Source organism: Crinia signifera, chromosome 5, assembly GCF_055691185.1.
Source record: "Crinia signifera chromosome 5, ASM5569118v1, whole genome shotgun sequence".
In the NCBI taxonomy this organism is placed as follows: domain Eukaryota; kingdom Metazoa; phylum Chordata; class Amphibia; order Anura; family Myobatrachidae; genus Crinia; species Crinia signifera.
Window position 1 is genome coordinate 263,079,507 of NC_139221.1, and position 26,317 is coordinate 263,105,823.

General features: G+C 44.3%; 1 protein-coding gene across 1 annotated transcript in view; it reads right to left on the reverse strand.

Annotated features, from left to right (window-relative positions):
• The window catches only part of JAZF1 (JAZF zinc finger 1), a 307,932-nt gene that overhangs the window by 163,126 nt on the left and 118,489 nt on the right, over positions 1–26,317 (reverse strand). The gene's annotated exons all lie outside the window — the stretch shown is intronic.

Here is a 26,317-nt window from a genome sequence, read left to right on the forward strand (position 1 = left end):
TTAGTAAGGTAAAAAAAATGTTGCTTACTTAGTGCCCAATTTATAATTATTTGCATGGGGTATACCGCGCCCCCAAACCCACAGTATCCAGTAAAAAAAAAAGTGGTTTGCAGGGTCTTCAGAGCTGAAATATCTGCAGCACATAGAAGAAAAATACTTCTCTGGGAGTCTGCAAGGAGGCTGTGGAGAGTTGCAAAGACTGCTGAGTGATGTGACTTTCTCAGTGGCCGTCTCCAGGGGGTTAAACACACTCATACTTACAGACACTCCTACACATATACTCACTGCTGCTGCAGGAGACTGATTCCCAGCATACAAAATACCAATTAAGCTAATTTGAAACATCCAATTGATTGTTTTATCTCTCTGAAGAAGCCACTGAAGCTTACAGCAGGTGGCGAAACGCGTAAGTGACACAATCCATCACTCAGATCTGCACGAATAGAACTTTATTTATACCTACAACATCTACAGCAAATTCCCCTGGACAAACTCTGGATAAAGTTGCATTTCAGGTCAATCAGCAACTGGGAGGCGCAGGACTCAGAAAATTGTGATAACCTGTAAGGTTTTTTTATTTTTTTTACTGTCTGGCCAGACCTTTATAATGGAAACATGAATGCATCAGCCTAATTCCATATCTTAAAAATTAAGAACTTGCGCACGAACCTTGCTTCATACTGCTACGAACCCTGCTTCATACTGCTACGAACCCTGCTTCATACTGCTACGAACCCTGCTTCATACTGCTACTAACCCTGCTTCATACTGCTACTAACCCTGCTTCATACTGCTACTAACCCTGCTTCATACTGCTACGATCCCTGCTTCATACTGCTACTAACCCTGCTTCATACTGCTACTAACCCTGCTTCATACTGCTACTAACCCTGCTTCATACTGCTACGAACCCTGCTTCATACTGCTACGAACCCTGCTTCATACTGCTACTAACCCTGCTTCATACTGCTACGAACCCTGCTTCATACTGCTACTAACCCTGCTTCATACTGCTACTAACCCTGCTTCATACTGCTACTAACCCTGCTTCATACTGCTACGATCCCTGCCTCATACTGCTACTAACCCTGCTTCATACTGCTACGAACCCTGCTTCATACTGCTACTAACCCTGCTTCATACTGCTACTAACCCTGCTTCATACTGCCATTAACGAAACTTGAAAGAGACTTTCAATAACAAACTACTTATAATCGTTTGTATGGTGGCACAGGACTTCTTACTAACAACAACTAATAAGGATACATCAAATCAATCAAGGTCCCCCAGCCGCAAATTTTTCGGGGCCCCACCTCCCCTTGGCGCCCCCCCCCCCCCCCCATCCCCGTACCTGCCCGGCCACATCTGCGGTCACGGTCCTGTCTCTCCCGGCGCCGGCTCCTGCGGCTATAATGAAAAGTGACTCTTAGAAAATGGCTGCCCCCATACTGCACACAGAAAACTGTCTGCAGTATGGGGGCAGCCATTTTCTAAGTGCCAGTTTTCATTATGGCAGCAGGAGCCGGCGCGGGAGAGACGGGACTGTGACGGCAGGTACCGGCAGACAGCAGCGGGTAACTGCCCGCCCGCACTTTCTCTGCGCCTCCCCGCCACCGCGGGGGCTGCGGAGCTATAGTTACACCACTGCAAGGTTCCTATTCAGTTAGCAGTTAAGCATATCAGCTGAATGCTAGTAGTAATTACCAGTTACTGTAGGTCTTCCCTTATATGATATTATGCATTAAGGTGTCCTGAATTGTAAATACCTATGTTGTTCTTATTCCTATCATTATTTTTTAACTGTATATTAAGGCCACCAATGACAGTCCTTATTGCTTGTTTTATAATGACAACATTTTAGTTGATAAATTAACTCCAGCCTATGTGCAGTTTTGTTCCTCTTTTCCTATTATTAGCCAATTGATTAATTACTCCTCGTGGGGGGAGCTGCCAAAGATATTTTTTTCTAAAATCATTGACTTGCTATGGACGTGTGCGAATCCTGTTTTAAGACAAGTAATTAAATAGCAATTGTGCCCCCATGTAAGTGTAACAAATCAGTTTACTAATGCCATCATGGTATCATTTCTAAGTGTAGTCCAGACACATTTCTAGATACTCCCTGGTCTAACACATTATTACAAGCATTCTCTCAGATCACTCATATTTGTATAGAGTTCTGATTATTATTATTGTATTGTATTGTATAAATGTCTGAGAAGTGCAGGAAGAGTTCGGTGCACAGAGAAGCAGGGCCTGCTAGGAAAAGCTAAGCGAGAATTTGCTCTTTCTTTCAGAATTTGATGTGCGAAAACAGACATCTGCTATTCAAATAGGCAGCTGTGTAAATTGTGGACCATACATGTAAACACCAGAACATTTGCTATGATTCAGGATAAACACTGTGGCAATGTCATCAGACACTTGGCAGGGAGCCAATTTTGTTGGGAGCCAATTGTGGGAGGAAACCCATGTGAGTAAGGGGAGAATATACAAACTCTACACAATTAGAGCCACGGTCAAGTGTGATTTACATCTTTGTAAGCATTGTTGTTATCAATTGGTGAAAACAAAAATTCAGAAGCTATAGTAAAGTTACCCCTTTGGGACACATCCGGTAAAGAAGGCAAACTACTGTAACTTCAGACCTGGATTCTACCTTTTACTTCTATTGCACCAATCTCTAATCTAACCAGCCCTTGGCCCCCTTCCAAAATGGCTGCCTTTCAGGAAATGGCATCCGTGTATTTGAAAGTCTCAAATTTCCGAACCCTCTTGGTTGTATCGCCTGTTTACTATTTCTGAGTTAGAGGAAGTCCACGCTTTTTACCATAGTTTATTACAAAACCTTACGTGAAGTAATCCGTCCAAATAGGCTTTAGTGTTTAACGAAATCTTAGGCATTTAAAAACCATCCTTTGCTGAAATATCACAATTATTCACAAGTAGGGCAAGGCAAAGGCTTAAGGTAAATTTACGGTGGACTCGGAGTAAGACCTCGACATCTGGCTGGATTTGAAAGACCAGTATACAATCTTCAAAACTACATTCGCAGTAAGTTATTCCATCATTTAGACACAGTTTAAAGTGTGATAAAGATGGTGTAGGTATCCTAGTGTCCTTTCACACATATTACTTGGGGTTTCTAACTCCTGTTGGAGATGTACCAATGCTATAGGTTCCAACAAAATCTGGTGGAACTGTCTGGTCTATATTCTTTTCTGAGATTTGGACCTTGAATTGTCTAAGGAGATCTTAGGTAGAGACACCCTTTTTGATACCTGCATCTGGATCTTGTGCCGTTTCCAGCTATTGAAAAAAAAAATCCTTCTTAAAATACTAAATGGTGGTAAGTAATAATTTTGATTGCTCTATACCTTTGCCCACCCCCCCAATAAATAAATAATAATGAGAAGATTTATTACGGCTAAAGTTCACCTCCTGCTGGACAATTTACAATATATTCTCCTGCATTGGCATCCATGCATTTGAATATACAATTCTACTATTAACGGGAATTAAGGGCCCCATACATTACTGGTCCGATTTGAAATGATTCAGACAGATCAGGCCGATAAATCGGACCAAATTGCATTTGTTTGACATCCCATCCGATCCGATGCACGGTCCCATGCGCATCGCATCAGATCCTGCAGATTGAACCTACTGCACATAAAATGTATCAGATTGGACCCATTAGCGGCAGATCGCGGGTGCTTTTTAGCAACCGCAATGTATTGGGTCTGATATCGCAGGTTTGTGCCAGCGGTGCTTCACTGCTGGCACACACCATTGTGCAGGTCCGGGGCAGGCAGTGGTGAGTGGCGGGCAGGCAGCGACAGCAGAATTAAAAAAAAAACACTTTCAAAAGACTGGCCAGTCGCTGATTGTCTGAGAGTGCTCTCTTAAGCTGGGTACACATATATATACAATCGTCGGGCCGTTCTTCCGTTCTGGGTCGAACGGCCGTTCGATTGTATAGGTGTGTACGTTGTCCCGATTCCTGCTGTGCGATTGATAAACGGCCCAAAATGGTCTTGTCCGTCCATACTCAATCGGTCGAAGGTTCAGTGCTGTTTAATATTCATCCGACCGGACGGGCCCTTATCGGAACAAAAGTGCAGTGTGTACGCACGTTCGATCGATATGCTGGCCATTCTTGCGACTATACTGGCAAAATTGGAACGCCCATGTAGGCGTTCCATAGCTGCATGATCTCTCCTACAGCACAAGAAGCGTTCACCTCTCCCTATAGCATTTCAATAGGGAGTATATATAAAATATATACCGTATATGTATATCTGCTATGGGTGGTAAGCGTCTAAATTTTAGTCAGCCGGCAGGGTGACTATGGTAAGATATGGGTGGTAAGCATCTAAATTTTAGTCAGCCGGCAGGGTGACTATGGTCAGATAAAGTGGTAAGCGTTTAAATTTTAGTCAGCCAGTCTCTGGTCCAGCAGCTGCGATTCTTGCTCCTCTTTTTTTTTTTATAGGCCGCAATGTTGTTGTGTCCTGAGGAAGCCGCTGACGTGAGAAGGCGGAGAAAAGCGTAGAGGGCGACGGGGACAGTTGGTGGCGACTGGATACAAGTTTTATGGGAGTACAGCACTCAGATATGACTGCAGTGAACTGCTAAAACAACTGGTCGGAGCAACTCTCAAGTATCAAGAGCCGGATCCCCACTTTTTTTTTAAGTAAAATCCTCAAGAAAGAGTGAGATATATTCCACCAACATGTGCACATGAGTGGGGGACAGTTATTCCTAACAATTCGGAAGTTTTAAAGTGATACTAACCGGTATATGTTAACACAATGGACTAACAAGATGAACGCAGATTAACATCTTACTAACAGATCTTAAACAGAGCATTGTTGTGTATGTGTGTTCGTCTTGTTTGTCAAAGTGGCCACTTAAATCTAATTGTATGAAATAAATTTCTGCTATATTTTATATTTTAATAAACTGTATATGATTTTGCAAAGCGCAGCTCCACTGTCTTTTTTCTTTTTGTTACTGCATATCCAAAAGGGGTTTTGGTAATCCTCCTTTATTGGGAGCTGCTGCAGTGCGAAATTGAACAATCAGCGCTTAAACTACTCTTTTCTTTTTCTACATAAACATACTGTATGTAAATGATGTAGTTATTTTACATTACGTCATAGTACAAGGGTGGTCATTATCCCAATTATCACTGTGTACAGAAAGCAGGTGGTGGTGGTGGGGGGTGCTGAATCGCTAACCACATATACATATATCCCCAGTGGATCGACAGCACTGTAAGCAGTGTGCGCCACTAGATGGGAACATTATGTAATGAAATGAGCATCCAGGAAAATGTGACTGATGAAGTTTCTTATTAACGTGAAGGAGCGGCACACATTCCCATTATTTTCCCTTCTTGTTTGGTGGCACCTACGTTTTTCACATTTGTTTCTTTCATGGGAACTCACAAAGGTAAGCGTGCCAAGATGGAGGGAGGTAACTAGAACGGGGTTAAACTATACTGCTACTGTGTGAAAGAGCTTTGGTGGAGATGGATAAATAGGGGTGGTCCTGGCTGAATGAGGGATATTCCTTATAATTTAAAGAATGAAACCATTATAGTCCTCCGGAAAGCAAATAGCCACATCAGTCTTGGAAGCACAAACATTACAGTTCTATGCTGAAAATAGTTGCAAGAAGCTTTTTCCTTCTTATTTTTGTTTTTAAATAAAGACTCATTTGATGCAGGCAGAAGTCCATTTAGAGACTGCTCAACACAAATGACAAATACAACAAAAGCTACAATAAATCAAATACACATATTTTGGAAAAAACTGCAAGGGGCATACACACGTAGAGATGTGTACTAAGCAATTTTGCTTAGCTATTAAGGGTAGGTGATTTCTCTGTGTCCAGATCTTCCATGGGGAGCACATACACATGAAGAGATTTGTGCTAAGCGATTTTGCTAAGCAATTTTGCTTAAGCAAAAAAGGCCGGGTAGTGGTTCAGAATGAGTGATTGTGATCAGTATCTCTCATTCTGTACACACAGAGAGATTTGCAGTCACTTGCTAAGCAATTTGACTAGATTTTGACAGCATGCACTGACTTAGTTAGCAGGAGATAATTGATCTCTCGGGGCATACATACAGAGAGATCGGTGCTTTCTTTCTAAGCAATCTAGTCAGATTGTTTAGAAAATAGCAAAAATTTGCTCTGTGTTTATGCCCCTTTAGACTTAGTTAATGTGCATAATATATGGTATATTTTGTCTTTTAGTCCATCGACTAACAATTTTATTATGTAACTTTTATCCCCATACACAACGGTGTAATTTTTGACTAGCTTTTGATTTGATTTTGACTATATAGTCAAAATTGAATCGATATCTAACAGACATGGAACGGTTTTGAGACAAATTCAAAGCCGAATTGATCACGATGTGCGGCTCCGTGGCATCTAAATTTAATAGAAAAGACTATACAGGCAAGACTATGTACAGATCTGTACTATATAGTCAAAATCAAATGCTTCTTGCTTGCCGTACATTTCAATCTTGATTGGATCTAGATCAGTGATTTTCAACCTTTTTTAGGTCGCGGCACACCAGACAAGACTTCAAAATTGCCAAGGCACACCAACATTTTTTAATCAGATATTCCAGATATTTTGCATACCATAATGCCAGTTAGATGTTATATCACACACATTAATGGCCATTACAAGTTATGCCACACATCGTGATGCGAATTACAAGCTATGCCATATACCGTAATGGCCATTACACATTATGCCAGGACTCAACAAATTTCTTGCAAACGAGGGACAATATGGACAGTGCGCGCCGAAGGCGCGCGCCAAATTTTGCAACATAATGCCAACACACCGCACACCCATTATATAGTATACCACATGCCATAATGGCCATTACATGTTATGCCACACACCGTAATGCCCATTGCACATTTTAGTGAACTCTGTAATTCCGATTACACATAAGCCCACACATGATGCCCATGACATACTATGTAACGCTCCGCAATGCCCATGACATACTATATAACACTCCGCAATGCCCATGACATACTATATAACACACTGTAATGCCCATGACATACTATATAACACTCCGCAATACCCATGATATACTATATAACACTCCGCAATGCCCATGACATACTATATAACACTCCGCAATGCCCATGACATACTATATAACACTCCGCAATGCCCATGACATACTATATAACACTCCGCAATGCCCATGACATACTATATAACACTCCGCAATGCCCATGACATACTATATAACACTCCGCAATGCCCATGACATACTATATAACACTCCGCAATGCCCATGACATACTATATAACACACCGCAATGCCCATGACATACTATATAACACACCGCAATGCCCATGACATACTATATAACACACCGCAATGCCCATGACATACTATATAACACACCATACACATTTGACACATAAGTGCCACTTACCTACATGTTCAATGCCAGGGGCTTCATGCTCGATGCCAAGGTGGACTGAATTTGCTCGTTGCCAAGGGGGACAGAACTGTGCAGTGGCCCACTCCTGGCTCCCGTCCGCTATTTGCAATTCAATGCACCGCCAGTAGTGTGCAGCAGGGAGGGAGGGTGGGAGCAGTAGGGTGGGAGGGTATCTGCAGTGGGGTGGGAGGGTGGCTGGGAGGGTATCTGCAGTGGGGTGGGAGGGTATCTGCAGTGGGGTGGGAGGGTATCTGCAGTGGGGTGGGAGGGTGGCTGGGAGGGTATCTGCAGTGGGGTGGGAGGGTGGCTGGGAGGGTATCTGCAGTGGGGTGGGAGGGTGGCTGGGAGGGTATCTGCAGTGGGGTGGGAGGGTGGCTGGGAGGGTATCTGCAGTGGGGTGGGAGGGTGGCTGGGAGGGTATCTGCAGTGGGGTGGAAGGGTGGCTGGGAGGGTATCTGCAGTGGGGTGGAAGGGTGGCTGGGAGGGTATCTGCAGTGGGGTGGAAGGGTGGCTGGGAGGGTATCTGCAGTGGAGTGGGAGGGTGGATGGGTGAGTGCAGGAGGGTGGGAGAGTGGGTGGGAGTACACCATACTAAGTTAGCCAGCCGATAATTAGCCGGCCCGCTCACCTCACTCCCCCCCACCTCCTCCTCCCAGTGTGCGTCCGTGTGCAAACCCCCCTCCTGCCTGTGCTTACACGCCGACGACCCCTCCCCCCTGTCAGTGTGCATCCAGTGTGCCGCTCACGGCTCCCCCGCTATGTACGGGAGAGAGACGTGCTGTGCTGATATGTAATATTCATATCTCCCGCTGCTGGACCACTAGCCAATGGGCGCTCGCAGTCCAGCAGCCACCGGTTGATTGGCTGCTGGACCGCAAGCGCCCATTGGCTAGTGGTCCAGCGGGATATATGATTATTGCATAGCAGCACAGCACGTCTCTCGTCGAGTCCCGGACAGTGCACAGCGGGGGAGCCGTGAGCGGACAGCCACTCAGCGCCGCGCGACCACACACAACCCATGACACATGATGCCGAGCCGCCTGCCCGTCCCCCCTGTCAAAGTGAACAAAGTGGTGTGTCGCCGTGACCCGAGGCATGGCGGCACACCTGTCAGCTGGCCGCGGCACACTAGTGTGCCGCGGCACACCGGTTGAAAATGTCTGATCTAGATCATATAAAGCAATCGCACCATGTGTATGATGACTGATGTATTTGTTTATACCGGGATAAAAACAAATAAACAACACTAATCTTCTAAATACTGCCCTGTAAATAAAATATAGCCCAAAACTAATTGATTAGCCAAATGAACTAATTACGTAAAAAAAAAAGGCACTATTATTATTGGAATGTATAAATAAAACTAAAGAAACAGAAAAGTAAACTAATCAGCAAGACTCAATAGGAGCAGTTACAGCTGCTTTTGCATAGAGATGATAGGCACCAAATTATGGAATAAATTATGTTGGGAAGATTTACTACAGGCGCATAGCTTTCAACAACTTGGCTCGGTTCACCTCCATCTTCCACCAAGTTTATAAAAATGATGTGTTTTAGTAAATCACCCTCACAACATGTGCATTTTATGTATTTTTAACATGTTAAGTCCCTGGAATCTATTTGTGATCTTTGCTTGGCAGGTTCCTGAGTACATTCTATATTTTATTCTTTAGAAAAAATAAATCTTCAAAGTTACAAAGTTAACTACCAGTGTTCCTGTTGGCTATTACATTCGTTTAAAGTGTGATAAATGCACTTAAACACAACACAGGGTGTCCAGCCTCAGAATGGAGCAACAATCAGTGGTAGGTGGATAGAAATATGCAAGCAAACCAGTAAAGCTAATCAGAATCACACATGATTTGCCAAGGATTATTCAGGGTCAAGAATCAAACTAGTGCTCTAGTCTGTGAGTAATACCGTTTTCATATCGCAAATGCCAGGTCACACCTGGGATTTGGACATGGTTTCGTCCAGGGAGCTACCCAGCATTTTCGAAGTGAGGCTCCCACAGTGACCCGCCAATAAGCTGACGTCATCGGTAGGGCGGGGCAGTGCTGTTTTGCCAGGGGAGGAGGCGGTACTTGGAGATGGCGCTGCCTCCTCCCTATAGTGTGAACGGGACCCAGGTCGCTCGACCCGGGTTGTCCGTTCACACTGCCCAGCAACCCGGGTCTGACCAGGGTAAAACCCTTCGTTTAACCCGGGTTGGATTGCCGGGTTGCTGGACCCAGGATTTTTCAAAAGGCCCTTTCACTCCGTACAGTAAGAGGTCGGACCCGGATTATTTGTGTGGTGTGAAAGGGGTATAAGTATCTTCAGCCTCCTTTCTGTCATGCTGACCTGCAGATCAAATTCAGAAATCGGTGGCAACAATGATCATGGATCCATCCATGTTAAAATTCCAGACTCAAGTCGGGAAAATCCAAAATGTTGGACTTCACTGGTCCCCCTAGAAAGCAATCAGAGAATGGGAAATTGCGGCAATCAGTCAAAGACGCATGGGACCCTTAACCGAGTAATACATACCAGCTAGTAGGTCTGTAATAGTGCATGTATGTATGTATGTATGTATGTATGTATGTATGTATGTATGGCCCGATTAATGTTTGCAAGAAAAGCAAAATAAGCAAGCAACTGGACAAATACTTTCAAATTTGTATGTTAAAATTAGAAACAACTGTTTGATAGTACAGGTTGAGTATCCCTAATCCAAAATGTTCGGGACCGGAAGCATTTTGGATAATGGATTATTCCATATTTTGGAATATTGTTATATTTGAATGCACTGTCTTGCATTTATGTTGTATAAGCACATCAAACACATGAAATACACACAAATATATTTTATTTGTGCATGAAACAAGGTTTTAAAACATGAAACAAAGTTTGTGGCCAAGCAATTTCATGCACATATTTAGTGCCAGTTACATATAATTTCTCCAGTAGTAGTTACAGATGTACCCAGTAGGTTTTTAGCAACAAAAAAAAAAAGAACATTTTTGGAGACTATGGTTTTCGGAATAATTTGGATAAGGGATACTCAACCTGCGCTACTATTTGTGGAGGTCATTCTGGTAAACATCCATTTGCAGCCTTGCGTGTGGGACAGAAATCATTTGATGGTCGTCGATGGCAACTATGCAAGTCATATCCATTCGTAAACAGAGCCTGCAAATGTGCATACATATGTATGTGTTACGTTTTGATTTGGTCTTTCTTTTGTACTTAATTTGAGGGGACCATAAACCCTATAATACTTATTCACTGGCTACAAGTAAGTTTTGGAATAATTTACAAACCAGGCTGGTACATAGGTGTAAGCCTTTTGATGAATTATGCCCAAGTTCTCTCAAGAAAATGCACCAATCCTTAATAATCACTCACGTAAATTGCATGAAACTTCTTACCAAACATTGACAGGCACAGCCAGCAAAAGCCAGTAAATATTAGGTGGAGACAATAAGGTCTCTGCCAATATTTCTTGTGCTAACAGGGACAAGTCATAAGAGAATTAAGCTCATTATGATAACATCATGCATATGACAACAAACTGACAGCAATTACATCATATAATCAAGCTACTGAGAAATGGGTCTTTTTAAACATAAAAAACAAAACACATTTATCGTTCTTGGATTTTGTGGCCAGAAAGCCTTAGGCTAAAATTTTTACATCCCCCTATGGAACACCTGCAGAGGAGAAAACTCACTTATGATAGACTCACAAGACTAATTTATCATCTTACATCTGTGATAGCAGAATTAAAGACCTAATTGTTCTCAAAGTACAGTCTATATTTGGGTTTACCATGCATAGTGGTTTCTCCAAGACCATAAATCAGCCCTTTGTCAAACTAGTATGCAGAAAGGGGAACGTGGAACTTTTATATACAAATATTTATTACATTAATAGCATTGAAAAGTCTTCGTTCTTGGTGAGAGTCACTCAATGAGTTCAAACTATATTTATTCCTCATGACTTGGCTGATAAGAAATACAGGTTGAGTATCCATTTCGTTTTATCCCCCTGCCCCTATTTTGATACTTACCACATCCTCCGGCATCCACGGTGGGCTTCAGGATCCTCTTCAGCGGCATCTCCGGTTCCAGGGGTGTATTGGGCGAGTGCAAGGGCACACTGGTCATGGAAGCACCTGCAAACTCGCGCAATGCACCGCCGTAGAACACCATGGACGCTGGGGGACCATCGAGCACCACCAGGGGACCAGGTAAGTATATTCAAATAAAATATTCCCAAATCCAGAAAAATCACTCATCCGAAATGCTCGTGGTCCAGAGCATTTTGGATAAGGGATACTCAACCTGTAATAGCATACAAATCATACTAATAGTTTCTCATTTATTTCATTTTTGGACTTTTTCGACTGTGACTTCAGATTAACATATGACTAAATGAATCAAAGCACGGGCGATATCCTTTCAATATATCCTGCCCCGGGACCCGCAAAAGCTCTCTACTTACCTCTCCTGGCTCCGGAGCTGCTCCTGCACTTCCTGCATCACTCGTGGTCCTCCCTGGTGGCTTGTGGAGACCTGGGCCTTCTAGGATCCGTGTGTCCTCTCCCTTGGATGCGGGCGCCATTTTAGATCCTCCAGCGGCTCTTGCTGGGTGCCGGCATTCTTGGAGCGCAATCCACTTTGACTGCGCGGGTGCCTCCTGCCGGGTGTGCGGGCGGGTGGAGGCGCCGGTAACTCTGGAGGATTGGCGGTGAGAAGCGGGAGTCGTCTCCACTGAGGCGCGCTGCTTGGCCGCACGGAGGGGCCGGCGCCATCTTGCCTGATCGTCTGCTGGGCCGCGGCACCTGCGACGAGCTACTCCTGTCGCTTCCTCTCCCCTGAGCTGGGAGACACACATTGAGCCTACAACCCACAGGATTCCTCCCTCCTGAGGCGGTGATGCCATTATAAGGTCTCCTGTGGCACATGATTGCCTGGGTGGGGTGTATCTGATTATACTGCCTGTGACATATGTGGTGAGGATCAGACCCGAGCCCAGTTCTCTAAATCTTCAATTGACATCCTGGTGAAGCCTATCTGCTTAATATTTGATTCCTTAAGCCTTGTCTATATGTGCTATACCCACTGGAATACATATACTAAGAGAGGTTAAGGTGTGGAAGGACTTGGTGTCGCCTTTCCGGATACACTATTGGGTCGTGCTAGCCGTCCCTGTTTCCCCCTGGAGTTATCCTTTGGCTGGAAAGGTGCTTTCTTATCTACTCCTTTTACCAAGCTCAAGATGGAAGCTTCTGTGTGTCATATCCTACAAGCTATTACCTCCTTTACTGATAGGCTTTTAGCCAGACTTACTGATCTACAGCAAGCTAATCCTCTTCCTTTGTATAATGATACTGCACATGCTGTCGCGCATGACGATACCGCATGTATGCATACTGACATCGTGACTTATACGGTCTCTGCCTCTTTGGATATCCAAGATGACCCGCAGAGCACTATCTCAATAATTGAAAATATGCCTGATACCAGGCCTCGGTGTCTCACATATGCTCCTGTATGCAATATCCTATCTCTCCAGGATACACCTGTACAGCAGGGCAGTGAAGCTTGGGGGGCTAAGCTTATGATTGATGTTTACGAGGTACCTGTGGCTCCTCTAACTGCTAATGTTCTGGACTTTTCTATGGTCCTGTCCAGACCGGTGGATCCTTATCCTCATGCACCTGATTGTCTCCTTAATGCTGTGGATCATCCGTACACCCTTGATTTGCTCCAGATGCAAGTTATATGTTTTGTACACTGCTGGAATAAATGTCCTGGACGCTCTCTCTATCTCCATATGATATGGGCTATGACCGTCCGACCTTTTCTATCATTTTTGGGCGCTGAGGCCTGGCCGGACTAGTGTTTCAGGATCTATCTCAAAATCGCTTTTGGAAATGCCTCCCATACCCTGTTTTATATTTTATTGCACCCTTATTCTGTTTCCTGTATGCTATACATTTGTCTTACATTATAGCCAGAAGGTTATCTATATCTGCTTGATGTGGGAGAGGTGGGTTTCACCCAGTTTAGGTCATTACTTATTTGCCCCTTCCATTCTAATTAGCCCTCGGCATATCCTGCTTTAACCATCTTTATTGAATATCCATTACATGTTGGGATGGGGGGGGTGGGGGGTGGGGGGATTTCTAGGCTAGTTAGTGTAGTTTAGTGGGTTTTAGAGGGTAGGTTGCTAGGTTTAGGGCTCCAGGTATTCCCAGGTTGGGGGCGGGACATACAGGGTGGGGGGTTATAGGGAGGTTTGATTTGGGTTCTGTTTGGGGTTTTCTTTTGATGCACTAATATGGGCTATTTAGGGATATATCTATATATATTTGCACTTGGACAGTGGTAATTAATCATTCTGTGTTGTAGGTTAGTGGGGTGCAGTGAACCGCTTACAATATATATCTATATTTGTGTACCTTTTTATCCATCCGTTTCCAAGAACCCGGATGGCGCCTCCGGGTATCCGATTTGTATATATTTCTATATTTATTGGTGTGACGAAAATCCTATAAAATCCTGCTATTTGCGTACGTGAATACACATGTTTACAATATGTCTCTATGCAATACTCTGGATGTTGTGTGTTCCGCTTGCACACCCACCGATATAATGCAATACTACTGCCTGTCTTACTATTTAAATAATGTCTCTATATATATATGCATGCCAAAGCTATATCTGCTCCTGTTCTATATACTATTGTTTCAAATGCTCTGGCTACCTATATTACTGTAATGGGGTGTTTATTGTTATATGAACAAAAAAAATTTCAATAAAAATTACCGAATTTAAAAAAAAAAATGAATCAAAGCACGACAACAATGATCACAAACAGTAAGTATGGTTTTTATATTGAGCAGCTATTACATGTATTGGGGTAAATTTACTAAAATGGGAGTTCTATTGAAGATGGGACATTGCCCGTAGCAACCAACCAGATTCTATCTTTTAGAAGGTGCTAAATAAATAAGAGGTACTTAAAGAATCTGATGGGCAAAATCCCAATCTGAATAGAACTCCATCTTACACCCCGTTCTCACTGCAGGCAAATTCCCGGAATTCCACGCAAAAAAATTCAAACCACATCAGGCGCATTAAACCAACGTTTCAAGGCCTAGAGGCCCCTTTATCACGGTGCAAACCGTTGATTCGTTGTTTGCACTTTGATAAAGGGGTCTCTAGGCCTTGAAACGTTGGTTTAATACGCCTGGTGTGGTTTGAAGTTTTTTGAGAGTGCCGCTGTTACACCTGTTCATCTCTCTCTCTCTCTCTCTCTCTCTCTCTCTCTCTCTCGCTCTCTCTCTATATACACTAGTAAGCCCGCTAGAAGCAAAAGCTTTGAAAGCTGGTCTGCTACCTTCTGTGTTGTGCATGTGTGAGAAAGAGATGTAGTTTCACTTTCTGCCAGCAGGTGGCAGTGTTTCAGAGACTCACGGACACTGGACATGTGCACCCTTTGAAAGATGCGTGTCTGTTTGACTATGATACTTTGATAGGTCTTAAATACCTATGACGAAGATTAATGTGTTTTTAATTCCATTTACTATTTACAGTAAAAATCCAGGACCTGTAGTCAATTTAGACATTTTCTGGTTTTATAGAAGCAGCTGGGATATGCAGCCCATTTCAGTCTTGCTCCAGGTCCGTGTCACACTGCTTTTCCTCTGACTCACTTTAGTTAAGAGACAAACCACTTAGTACCCAGATTCATAGGGCATGTCATGCGTGTGTGTGCTGGAATTCCAGACCCTAGCAAAAAGGTCAAGTTCAATTCCATGAGGGCCAGATCGAAAAGATCATTTTTATGACCATCTACACCCATAAGGAACACATTTAAACATACCGTGGACGGGAAGGGAGAAAAAAAAATCTTTTTATTTTTTTTATTTTTTACTCTGTAAAAACAAAAAACAAAGAGCAACTCTGCCACCTAGTGGAAAAAGAGAGAATGAGGCAGTCAGTGATTTATTACGGGAATCTAAACTCTCTGGTGTGGGCTAGCTGTAAAGAAAAAATATTGTCATTTTCTTCTGTATCAGAGGCACTCAAGACACTGCTGGTTCACTCAGAGTGCATGCAGCTTTTGATGTTGAAAGTGGCAAAGAGAAGGGAGTGTTAACCTCCGGCACATCATCCATATACCCAACTCAATAATGGAGCGCTAAAATGTTCCATTCACTGCAATGTTTCTGTTTTCTGTCATCTTACTATACCTAATAGGATCGTAACTCACAGAGGTCACACGTTGTAAATATATCCCCCATGTTGTATCTTCTTTAACGGTAATTAGGTCACCTTCTGTTACTTTGACTACTATAAACAGATTAGCAAGCAGTGGTGGTTAATGGACTGTATTAAAAATACAATTATTTCACATCTAATAGTGGGTGATGCCACCAAACCCCACTATAAAGAACTACAGCTAAGTTTTTTTTTTATTTCAGCAAAGCATTTGTAGAACTACAACTATCAGCATGTTTAGCCAGCCAGCGGACTGTAATCACCAAGCACTGATAGCTGCATACAGCAGACCTAGCCTATTAATAAATATGTCCACTCTGAGCTTTTTTTGTTGTTCAGGAAATGTAAATGTACACAAGAGCCATACAGTTATTTTGGCACACACAAGTTGCTATCATGTTTAGACCGTATCCAGTCGACGGATCGACGGTGTCTAGACAGACCATGTTATGATCTACCACGCTTAGTCGAACGCATCTAGTTAGATGCCTAAAGATAGTTGACAATGTCTAGTTCAGTGGTTTTCAAGGCACACTAGTGTGCCTTGAGCTGTTCTCGGGTGTGCCCCCAGATCTAGAGATGCCCAAACCAGTTTACAGCCACCACCAGTTCAAATGTTATTTACTGGTCTCTTCTTTTTATTTAAAGGGCCAATGTATTTTATTTTTGTTACCTGTGGGGACCAGTGTGATTGTTTTTTATATGGGGGTCAATAGATATGCTTTTTTTCCCTGTGGGGGCCAATGTGTTTTGCCCTGTGGGGATCTCATGGTGTGCCTTGGCAATTTCAAAATATTATTTAGTGTGTCGCAAGGTAAAAAGTTTGAAAATCACTGGTCTAGATCGACAGTAATGAAAGTTAGAAACAAGTGCTAGGTCGACGGGAACATGATCGACTGACACAAGGTGGACATGAGTTTTTCTGCTTTAGACCAACTTGGTTCTTACTTTACCATCCAGGTGGGCATAGAGTTGGATTATAATACGGCCGAGCATACACTCTACACTTATTTGGTGACCTATGTTGACATAGCCACCAAAAAAACTCATATAGTTTATGTGACTGTTGATCACGCTCCTGATGACCTAACATTTGTGTCTAACGCTTGTTACTGTCAATCTAGGGGCAGTCGACTATCTTTAGGTGTCTTTAGACGACCGGTCAACCATAACACTGTCTAGACACGGTCGATCCGCTATACCAGAATCTTTTAGACACCTTGAGATATCATCACTAATGTTCTAAAAAGTAATAGAGGTGTTGCTCATATCAACCAATCAGATCCTAGCTACCATTTCTCTAGAACAGTGTTTTTCAACCATTGTGCCGTGGCACACTAGTGTGCCTTGAGTGGTTCTCAAGTGTGTCCCCAGATCTAGAGATGCCCAAACCAGTTTACAGCCGCCACCAGTTCAACTGTCATTTACTGGTCTCTTCTTTTCATGTAAAGGGCCAATGCCTTTTATTTTTGTTACCTGCGGGGACCAGTGTGATTGATTTTATATGGAGGTTAATAGATTTGTTTGTTTTTTTCCAGTGGGGGCCAATATTTTTTTTAAAAACACGGTTTTTGTAATATTTCGGATAAGAGATCTCCGGAGATGGGAGACTCGACATGTACACCAAATTTGCATTTGTTGGTGTATAGTTTTGACTTATTTATCGCATTATGTTTGGAGAGGGAAAACAAGGATATACAGGCATAGACCTACAGTAGTACAGTCATTTCTAGATTATCCCACACTTTGCACAGATAAACCTCCAGGGTTTTTTAAAGCAGCAATCATTTACACTGCAAAACCAGTTTGATTGCCGCTTTAAAAAAAAAAAAAACCCTGGTGATTTCTTACCAAATCTCTCTTTCTGAATCTCTCATCCTATTATTTTTCACCCAATACGTCTTCACTGTTGTATACCTAGACCCTGTTTGTATGCCTGCACAATTAGCACAAATGCTGTTTTGTATTGAGCTGGATGTACTCTTAAGATGCATTAGGTTTAACGTATGTGTTTATTTTTTATTCTTGTCTTTTTCTGCAAATGTTTCCACCTTTAAATGTGCTCTTGTATAGAAATTAATTATATTGTAAGCTTGTGTGCTGCTCCCTCTTATGTCTTTTTTATTTATACCTGTGATTATTCCCATTTATAAAGGAAGGTAGAATATGCATAAATGTTCATAATAACAAGAGGGAGTTATTAAGCCAGCAGCCTCTGCACATAAATTTTGCCCACACCTCACCAACAGTGGTCTCACCTACTGCAAGTAATGGGGCAGTAAGTACACAGTTTAACCTCAATGTATAGTCCTAATTATAGCTGAAGATTGACACCGATTGTTTTTTCGGTACTTGTGAGTTATCTGGACGCCCGATTTTTTGATTGTATGCCTTAAGTTAAGGCATACAATCAGATACGATGCGATGCGATATCGCATCGCATCGCATCGCATGCGACCATCGGATGCGATGACCCGATTTTTCCATAGGAATCAATGTTAAAATGATTCCTATGGAAAAAGGGGTCCTTTTCATACCCCTACTATCCAAGTGGGCATGGAGTTGGATATAAACCTGTGGCGAGCGTAGCGAGCCACCGAGCCCGAAGCGTGGCGAGCGAAGCGAGCCCCGCGAGGGGACGGTATTCCGTGTCCCCTCGCGGGGCTCGCTACGCTCGCCACGCTTCGGGCTCGGTGGCTCGCTACGCTCGCCACAGGTTTATATCCAACTCCATGCCCACTTGGATAGTAGGGGTATGAAAAGGACCCCTTTTTCCCATTGAATTCCATGTTAAAATGGACTCAGTCCATTTTAACATTGATTCCTATGGAAAAATCGGGTCATCGCATCGCATCGCATCCGATGGTCGCATGCGATGCGATGCGATGTGCCCGATCCGACCCGATTTTGAAATCGGGCGTCCGGATAACTCACAAGTACCGTTTTTTCAATACTTGCCTGCATGGTTCTGAATAACTGAATAATGTTCATAAAGTGTTAAAAGTGGGAAATACAACCTTGCAATAATATCTAAAAATATGACCAGTGTTGTGGTTTTTATATCATATGCAGACCCAATATGTCATTGCCATGAATTAAACTAGACATTTAGATTAGCTTATTAGATACAGCCTGTAGTAAAGCCTAACAATAACCTACAGTTGTAATATATTCCATATTTACAGGGCATGTCTGTATGAGCTGTATATACATGGCCACCCAGAAAGGAATAGTTTTTGCACTAGGGATTTGAAATCCAATGATCATGGTACATTGTGAAGCAGGGGTGCCGGACGGCTCCCCGACAGTCGGGATTCCGACAGTCAATACTCCGATGTCGGAATCCTGACTGCTCCCTCGTGGGGGTCCACGACCCCCATAGAGGGAGAATAAAATAGGTGTCGAGCACAGCTTGCCACCATGCCCGCAGCGTGGCGAGCGCAGCGAGCCAGCAAGGGGCTTCATTGCGCTCCCCCCCGCTGTGCAGTCGGGATTCCGACGTCTGAGTAATGACTGTTGGAATCCCGAATGTCGGTGAATTATACCACAGCCATGAAGCAGTGCAGAAGGGCCACTCTGGGTAGTTTAACTATAGCTTCTAAAAGGGAACATGGAGATATTGTTCGTATCAGCAAAGTATGGGCCTTATTTTGGTTCACTCTTTCTGACAAAATCCTTCTTAGATGGACAAAACCTTGTGCACTGCAGGGGGGGCAGATGTAACATGTACAGAGAGAATTAGATTTGGGTGAGTAATTTTGTTTCGGTGCAGGGAAAATACTGACTGCTTTATTTTTACACTTCAATATAGATCTCACTTTGAAGTAAAACCCCACCCAAATCTAATTCTCTCTGTACAAGTTACATCTGCCCCCCTGCAGTGCACATGGGCCCTTATTCTGATCAGTGCGGCCGGAGCCGATTATGCGGCCAGGACCGTGCGTGCGAAACCCCGCCTTCCATACGGATCGCCAACTCCGTCTGTATGCGGTAAGAAGCTGTCCGAACGGACCGCACGTGTATTTTTCACGGAATACGCCTCCTCCATCTAAGGGAACCTCCCCCATCATTCGATGGTCGCAGACCATCGAATGCAGGAACGAGTGCTCCACCAGCACCCGCAACCTCAGACCACACGGACATTTTTCCGTGCAAAAGCAGAGATCTGGGCGGGCAGCTGAATCCGGCGATGTCATATGTCCGCCCCCTACACGTGCGTCACGGCCGCATTACCATACGTACGCCCAGCGTTTTCATGGGAACTCCCATGAAACGCGGGGCGTATGCATATGGTAATGAGCCCAAATAGCCCTTCACGCCCCTTTCCACCCCCTGTTCGGAGTGTTCACATATCATGCGGAATTTGGCCGTACGCCCCGCTCGCACATGCGCAGAGACGCCTCTGCACATGCGCAGACACAAAACATCGGCGGGCCGAACGCACGCGGATATATCCGCACCGATCAGAATAAGGGCCATGGTTTTGTCCATCTAAGAAGGATTTTGTCAGAAAGAGTGAACCAAAATAAGGCCCTATATTCTAGAGCAGTGATTTTCAACCTTTTTACCTTGTAGCACACTAAATAAGATTTTAAAAGGTACTTGTTTCCTAGCACGGCGCCACCGATTTTAATTGTATGCAATCGGGTTGCAAAAATCAGGTCAATCGCATCGCAACCCGACCGACCAGTTTTTTTACATTGGAACCAATGCTAAATGGTCCCTGAGACCCGATTTTACATTGGCCCCAATGTTAAATACGGCCAGACCCCATTTTTTATTGTACGCGTCCTCCGACCTTTTCATACCCCCACTATCCACGTCGGCGTTAAGTTGACTTTATATAGTGTGGCGAGCGCAGCGAGCCCCGCGAGGGGATGCGCATTACTTCAGACGCCCCTTTATTCATACTTACCAAGTCCCCTGATCTCTACGGTGGCCTTCAGGATCTTCTTCAGCAGTCCCAGGAGTTCATTGCGCGGGTGTACCAGTGACTTCTCTTATCTTCAGGGACCCAGGTGAAGGATAGAAGCAGAGTTGGTAACACTGCTGTACTTACACATTAGTACCAGCAGCTGGGAGACCCGGATTACTGTGGTCCTGAGGGGTCTATAATACCCAGCAAGATCCCGACTGCATATCGCATATGCGTTCCAAATGGCAGTCATAATGGATTTTGCGTTCCAATTGATGGCCAACTGGAGCCTTCTATCCGTGAAGTGAATCTATCCACCAGTGGAATCAAAGATCAAGGTCTCCAGCAGGAACATTTGGACACCCACAAGTACAAGTTGAATCCGGATCTTCCCACCCATCCCCAGCCCCCCCCCCCCCCTCCATCATCCCACGTGGGGACTACAAACCCTAACAAGAGGGGAGCACCAACTTGGAACAAGCAGGACTCACTATCCATTGCTCTTATTAATTTTCAATTATTATTAACAAGTGGTTTACTGTATGCCTTATAACATCTCTCTGAAGTGCAATATATTCATGTTTTATGTAAAATTTTATGTGCATCCTTATTAATTGTATTTTTTATTATTCTTATTTGATGTGATAATTAAATTAATTTATATTTTGTGATACCCAATTGATCAAATTTATTTTTTATTATATTATTAACTGTAAACATAATTGATTGTTACAGTACCTACAATAATTCTTTGAGCGCTCTACACACCCCTCCACCTTTTTTTCGTACCTACCATACCAGGGGATTGAACCTCCCCTCTGTGTGAGCAGCTTACAAAACAACCCACCCGCCAAGCGCCTTTATCACCTGGTGGTGATTTGTTTTTTTCACATCACCAGCGCGCCTGCAAACTCGCACCATGCACCCCTGGGACGGCTGAAGAAGATCCTGAAGGCCGCTGAGGATGACGGGGGACCATTGGGGGGACAAGGTAAGTATGTTAACCCCTTGGGTGGTATGGCCGGAAATTTTCTGGGCTCACTTGCGCTGCCGCAGAAGACTGTCATGCAAAAATTTCCAGAACAGCGCACTAATATGCAGTAGGTGCGCGCCAGTGGTGTCCAGGTGTGCAACACTGGTGCACCACCGCTAGAGCACCCCCCTCCTGTCGTACCCCCAACCAATTGTATGCTGGCAATCGTACGCCGGAGCTCCACTGACCCCTGCCGCTTCCCCAGCTGCCATTCACTTTACAGCAGTGACAAAGGCGGCAGGCTCGGGGATGTTCGGGGCGGCACGGGGGGGATTCGGGAGTGCTCAGGAGTTCAGGCGCCGAGCTGCTGCGAACATCCATGAGCCTGCCGCCTCTGTTCACTGCTGTGACTGGCGGGCGGGTCAGCGGCGGCATGGGAGCTCCGGTGTACAAACGCCGGAGCGAAGGTTAGGGGGGGATCCTACGATCTGTGGTGGGTTTTGCTGGGGCAGGACAAACTGCCCTGATAGGTTTGTCCTGCCCCAGCAAAACCCACCACTCAAGGGGTTAAAAAATATATCCAAAAACCATAAAAATCTCTTATCCGAAATGCTCGTGGTCCCGAGCATTTCGGATAAGTATAATTCAACCTGTACATGCACAAAGATGTATTTTACAAAACATTATGTATATTCAAGTCTTAATGAGCCATATATATCTTTATCACAGGTGATAGGACAAGTGTCCCAGCTAATCAGCTCTTGAATTGGGACTCACACAAAAGGGCTGGTATATGGGAAAATAGAGGGGTTTAAAAAACTGGTACTTGTTTCCTAGCACGGCCACATATCTTATGGATCGTGTACCTTTAGTTAAGGTACACGATCCATAAGATGGACCCGATTTCCTTTGAAATCAGGTCCATTTGGCCGGCTAGGACAAAATATCGGGGGCATCGCGTCGGTCGGGACCGTTAACAATGGTCCCGACGCGACCGACGCGATGCCCGCGATTTCCCCATAGGCTTCAATGTTAAAAAATATTTTAACATTGAAATCGTGTCGGGAAAGGTAAAATATCGGGGGCATCGCGTCGGTCGGGACCATTAACATAGGTCCCGACGCGATGCCCCCGATTTTTACATAGGCTTCAATGTTAAAAGATTTTTTAACATTGAAATCCTGAAAAAATGTGAAAAATGTGAAATGGGCCAATATGACCCATTTCACATTTTAGATGTCCCCGTCGTCACCCCACGATAGACGCCAACCCGAAGCGTGGCGAGCGCAGCGAGCCCTCGAGGGGCGGCGGTGCGCGTCCTCCGACCTTTTCATTCCCCTACTATCCACGTCGGCGTGGAGTTGAGAATAGAATAGTGTGGCGAGCGCAGTGAGCCACCGAGCCCGAAGCGTGGCGAGCGCAGCGTGCCCCGCGAGGGGACGCGGATACCTTCACAGTTATACGCGTCCCCTCGCGGGCTTCACAGGTGTCCGTGGCGACGCGGACACCTGTGAAGTCCGCGAAGGGACGCGTTTACCTGTGAAGGTATCCGCGTCCCCTCTCGGGGCTCGCTGCGCTCGCCACGCTTCGGGCTCGGTGGCTCGCTGCGCTCGCCACACTATTCTATTCTCAACTCCACGCCGACGTGGATAGTAGGGGAATGAAAAGGTCGGAGGACGCGCACCGCCGCCCCTCGCGGGCTCGCTGCGCTCGCCACGCTTCGGGTTGGCGTCTATCGTGGGGTGGGGTGTACGCCGTGACATTTGGGGGGGTTGGGAATATTTTACATTGAATCCAATGTAAAATCGGGTCCCAGGGACCCGATTTACATTTAATTAAAAAAAAAAAATCGGGTCCAAAATCGGTCGGTCGCGACAATCGACAATGCGATGCGATCGACTCGATTTTTCCGACACGACCACCCCGATGTAAATCGGTGTGGCCGTGCTAGGAAACAAGTACCAAAAAACTTTAATTCAAAGTGAAAAATCTCAGCATAAATATGAAGCTGAATATTCCTCAGACAGCAGCTTACTTTTCAACTGTATTTTGTTAATATGTAACATATACAGTAATGTACTTAATAGTTAACAATATGTAACAATATCAAATACACACATAAACACACACACTATAATATATATACACACACACATACATACATACATGCACACACTCACACATACACACGAAATAACCGCATGTTATTTTTTTGTCAGTAAAGTCATTGCTACTATTACACTGGTTGAATACACAGAACATCAAAGTTCTTTTCATCCAAATACCCAGGACCAAAGGAAAGACATCTGAAAAGAATGGTGCATTGAGTTCTGGAGACATCATAAAGGGGGTGCTTTAAGGCTTTCAATATTTAGTAAATAAATAAAGAGAATGCGAGAGTCTGAAATCATTAACAGGGTTCTAGGGGAAATCATACAAAGTCGTCCAGTGAGATCATTTGGGAAGCAACTTAAAGGAAAACTGTGACCATTTATACATCTTCATCTGGTGCGAGACTGGAAGAAACACATAACCCGGCCAGGTGTTTAGTGGATTCTCAAGCCAAATCCTTGGGAGGATGTAGCACAGCTGGCAAACTAAGACATGGCTGAGATGCCAGCCTCTATTAACTCTCTCAGTGCCAGAGACTCGTGCACACATAATTCTGTTCACTTTCTCTGTTACTGTACTGTAGCGGCCACATAAACTTATTTCAAGTAATTCCGTTCTATACCATACATAGTCCGATCCTTAAAAATGTGTTAGACAATATTCCTCTACTTAAGATTACTAGAATATTAAATATTGCAATTTCATACTGTAACTACATATAGGGGTATATTCAATGACTTTTGCTCGCTGTGACAGCGAGCAGTGCTGACTGCTCGCTGTCACAGCTCGCACGGTCAGTATTCAACTGACCCTCTCCACACGCCGTTTCCACCTCGCTGGGTTTTTGCAGCAATGTAGAAATGTTGTGTGCGGCCGCTAAAACAGCGAGACTCGCGGCTCCCTGCATTATCCACGAGCCTCGCTGTTTGGGGAAATCCTCGCCGTCATCTGACAGCGAGGGTTCCCCCGGAACATTAAATAGAGTAAACGGCCGGCGCGGGGGTTAAATGGTAAGGGACGCTTCCCCGGCGTTAAACCCCCTCACCGCCCGCATTGAATACATCGCAGTGCAGATGCAGGATATGGGATTATGGATAACACAAATATCATCAGTCCAGTCCAAAAGCTATGTGCTTGTTGGATTGTAACATCATGTACCCAGTAATTCACCATTGCACCTTCTTTATAGGTGACTCATAGGGAGGATTCACATTGTATTCCACACTTAGGGTACCACTGACTCGCAGACACCATGCCATAGGGCTGCAAGCAAAATGTGCAAATCTTGCACTAGAAAGGGTCATGGGGGGGGGGCAGCCATGTGAATGTAAGTATAGATCTACTTTTCAGAAGGCTGTGCCACCATCGATTTTTCATGCATGCGGCTGCATGCGAGCAGATGTGTAAGCGTACCCATCAGCCTCCATGCTAGTGTGGGGATTCGGTTGGCGGGGGAGGGGGGGGTGTGCGTGTGTGTACGGCCGGGCAGCGTTTATCTGCTCGCTAGGAAGCAATTATACCCTACCTAGTGAGCAGGGTTGAATCAGGCAATTAGTGCTGGTGGCAGCTGTGGAACTTGTAACATGCAACCACCAAACTTTCACATGAGTGACTGGAAACTGGGTTGGGGGGGGTAGGTTGAAGTTTTGCCTAGGGTGCCCAGAAGCCTTACACCAGCCCTCATTGGGGTAAAGGTATCAAATAAAATATGTTTTTTTTTGTCCCGAATGTCGACATAGTCCACATAGACACCGTAAAAGGGTCCCTTCGCATGGCTTGCTGCGCTCATCATGCTATGGGCACGGTGTGTCGACCTACAATGGTTGACCCACTGCATATTGACCAAATATAGGTCAACCCCTACCCCTATTTTGATCATAAACCCATTGCAAACTCTTTAGTTCCTTTACAAATTAGCCTTAATGGGTTAAAATGAATGAACTAGATTGGAGGTTTTTAATCCTACCAAATAGTCAGTGATATGTCCTGAATGAGGTGCGTCTCCCTCCATTTATCTCATTTGAAAAGAGCATGCTGAATGTTAATACATCTGATGTGTCTGACACTAGAACACCTCATGTCACTCAACGCTAAAGGGTGAACTCTTACAGACTTGACACCATAGTTCAGATGAATCCAGCTTGAAAGCAAAGCTATGATTTACAGCGATGTAGAAAAGTTCAGCTCCTAGACTAAGTGATGTGCAGAGCACTGATTCATTGTGATGCGGAGCGCAGAGCACCAGTGTTATATTCTGGCATGTCCAAGACACAGCATTAATACATTTCATTACCTCACATTATTTATGTCCTAACCCTCTTAAGTGGTATTAGCTGTTTTTTTTTTGCCAGTCATAATATAACAGCAATACAAAACAAACTGCATACACAACATTATGTTATTCTCCGTTCTATCCAATGGATAGAATAAAATTGAATTGTGGCAATCATGCAGCAAATGTTGGTGCATGCTTGTGTTGTGAAGTTCTGCATATAGGGAGTGTGCTTTTTTGAGACATTAATGAGATAGATGAGACCATAAAGGGT